This window comes from Montipora foliosa, chromosome 1 (assembly GCF_036669935.1).
Source record: "Montipora foliosa isolate CH-2021 chromosome 1, ASM3666993v2, whole genome shotgun sequence".
Lineage (NCBI taxonomy): Eukaryota > Metazoa > Cnidaria > Anthozoa > Scleractinia > Acroporidae > Montipora > Montipora foliosa.
Genome location: NC_090869.1, coordinates 54,621,898 through 54,625,518, shown reverse-complemented (window position 1 = coordinate 54,625,518; position 3,621 = coordinate 54,621,898).

Genomic DNA, 3,621 nt, shown 5'->3' with positions numbered 1-3,621 from the left:
CTTCGCGGCAAAATCTCCAATAGCGATTGAGTTACAACAATCGTTTGACTTGTTTGTCCTGCGGTTTTGTGGCCGGCTACGGTTGCCTATTTTGGAAATGGATTCATCCAAGAGAGTATGAAGTTAAGAGAGACAATTCCTCATATATTGGCCCTATTCTCATCGTAATCACTCTTAAGTTATTTTTAGATCTCCTGCGAGATCCGGTATTCCAACGAGGGTTAACTAATTTTTACCATTCATTGCGTGAGAATTCGCTCAGCTGTCAACATTGGTAAAATGGGCACATATGGTTGGCTATCAGTTGACTTTGAGAGTTTCAAAGAAAATTTGAGTCGGTATTTAATTAAACCAAGAGAAATGAGGGGACAGAGAGGGAGGCTCCCGGTCCAGCCCTTGGGATATGTCATGTCCACGAAAGTTATTTTTAGACGAGCGGAAGTCTTTGTTCTAGCGGAAGTCTGTCTTCCGAGACGTCGGCATGCAGGCCAAACTCGGTCAGATGTTTGAAAGAAAATAGTTATTAATCAGCCTTCCACGTGCGCCGCCATTTTCTCTTTTCACTAAGAACCTGTGTGCGAGGCTAGACAGCATGCGGACGTCTCGGAAGACAGATTTCCGCTAGAACAAAGACTTCCGCTCGTCTAAAAATAACTTTCGTGGACATGACATATCCCGGTCAACGCCCTGAGCCTCCCTCTCTGTCCCCTCATTTTCTCTTGATTAAACCGAGTGGGTGCAGAGACCGGTGCATAAATACCTGCTTAGCCTAAAAAACTCATCTGTTCAAGGCACTGCTGAAGCCGGAGCGGATAATACAGACTAACATGCCCTTAGGAGTGTGACCCGACGATGAAAAATGACGGCTTACGGGGAGATCTATATTCCTCGATCAGCCGTGCGGAGCCCATATGTTCTCGGAATCTGTCACCTTTGTCTTCTGCCAGTTTCACTAATACACTTACCTCTATTGTAGACCACTTAAGTTAACGTGAACAGCGTCATCTACAAATTTCTCCATCTTAAAACCAACGCTGACTGACTTAGATATAAGACGCCCCTCACAGAACTTTTAACATTTCGGTTGGTAAGGACGCCATTTTGTTTTTCTTAGCATACGAGGGGAGAACTACGCTGGGAGTCTAAATCATACATCAAACCCAGGCCCAGTGGGGGTGGCTCTTAACTACCAAACCGTTGCTTTGGACTCCTTCAAATAGTCATTTCTTGAGTCCCTTTAACTCTACAGTTAACTTTTTTCGCCAAGTGTGCTCTATTTAAAACTTCTTTGTTTGGTTCGACTCAAGACCATATTTGGTAAATCGCGTGACCAAAACAGAAAATGCCTAAAAACTCAGCGAGTTAATTACGTTTTTCACAATTTTTAACGCAACTGCGGCAACAGTACGTATGAAAACATTGTAACAAAATCGTTGGCATGGATTTAAAAAAGTATATATTTATGAAAAAACCGTCTCTTCCTTTCGTTTTTGAGAGTTTTTACCATGCATACGGAACCCGCGTCCGCAGTGCACGCGGCAGTCAAAACTGTGCTATCCTGTCAATAATTTGCCCTTTCACCGAAAACGATAGATTTATGTGCGTAAATGACGTTGTTGTTGATATACCCTGTCGAAAGGACGCCATCAAAGTATTTTTTTCGCGAAGTTAACATAAATAAATACATTATCAATACAGTTTTGACGTCTTCTTACGCGTGATTTGATATACGAGACTGAATTCATCTTAAAGTAGTTAGAAAAAGCACAAATAACCGTCAAAGCACAACAGCTGACTTTCGAATCGCTGCTCGCTGGCAACCCAGGTTGGTCGACAAAAACGTTGCCACAAAATCTTTTAAATGGTTTCCTGGCACTCGAACAATTGACGTGACGTCGGATAGGACAGCGTTTCCCGCTCGCTGAATTCTGATTGGTCAATTTAAATTTCAGTAGCTCTCACCATATGCACGGTACATGTTTTTCACTGAAACGCACGGCAGAGGACTGGAACTAGCTGCGCATGCGCCTTCTGATTGAAGTGACGTCAGATTTCTATTTAAAAAGTTACGTCAAAGAACCATCCATGCAACCTTTTTGTAGGGCTTTTGACTAAAAACCTACTTTAGCAACCATTGTCTTTCTGTAGTTTAACATACTTGAGTCTTAGTTTTACAACAAGCCCATAACAACAGGAGCAGTGCCACAAAACATGAAGGATTATCTGACAAAAAGCTACCGCCACACCCAACCAGAGCAAAAAAAGTTAGTATGGGCGTTATGAGCGAAGAAAATACTGCTGTACTTAAACGCTGCTAAAGTTGAATGGTACACAGAACAGGGATCAGTAATCACAAACTGTCATAGAATCGTTGAGTACGAAGGTACCGAATTATAATTTGCTTTGTAAACGAAGTAACCGAAAACAGGCGCAGAGAAGACGCAATCCTCGACCAAGCACAGTTGGCAGAAGTGTTCAAGCTAGCTGTTAGGCAATATCGCCTACTACGTAAACCGATCATGATAGAAACAGTCGAAAGACACACCAACACCAAGTACACAACGTCAGAAGCATTAGTCGACACAGCGTTAAGTGAAACACCAAACAAAGTATGAAAAAACAAAGAAGTACTAATCGACAGAGCGTTTCAAGTTAGCATTGTTGTGTAAAAAATGTCCAAGCTGCGAGTGCTACAGTTTTATTACAATTTTCCAGACAAGTAGGTAAACAGAAGCTACTATGATTTAATGCAAATGGACACCGACTCACTATATTTTGGTTTGTCAAAGCCAACGTTAGAGAAAGAAATCTAACTGGAGCTAAAGCAAGAGTTTGAAGACCGCAAAAGAAAAAGGTTAGCCTAAGGAAAATGGAGTGGCTGTACACCAGCTTTGTTCAAACTGGAGTTTGAGCCGAACAGGAGGCATAGCTGTTAGCGGTAAAATCCGGTCTCAGTTTGAATCTACAATACTCGTCACATTTGTCACTATAAAAAAGGTGTTATTTTGCTTCAATTTTATTTGGTAAGGGTGTTTAAAAAAAAAGCATCATCTGTTCTTCAGGGCGCGCGCGAACGATGTAAACAGCACAAAAAGCCAGCAAAAGTTCTTTATTTGATGGGATAAAGAAAAGGATGAGTAACAAGCGATGACAAGCTAAATTCTCAGGCTTTGCTTCTTGTTGAAAACAAGTTCTTTCATTGAAAAACTCCCGTTCCGTCCGTATTTGCTCTGTTTCAAACCGTTGTACACTGCAGTGTATTACCGTATTTTGCGCGTTCTCTAGACCAAATATGGTAAAATGGCGTAATAGTGGAATAATAATAATAATAATAATAACATTTATTTCTATAGCGCAAATTTCAAATTAAATGCGCTTACCAACAACTATATTACAATACATGTACACTAATAAAATATATAAATGTATATAAAATAGAAAATGGTAGTTGAAGCAAAAATGTTAGCTGAATAAGAACTAATACAAAAATAATAAAATCTAATCTAATCATTTAAAATCATTAAAAGCTTGTCTAAAAAGAAAAGTTTTGAATTTGTTATTGAATAAATTAAAGTTATCAATCTGCCTTATAGTCAATGGTAATGTATTCCACAGTTTAGG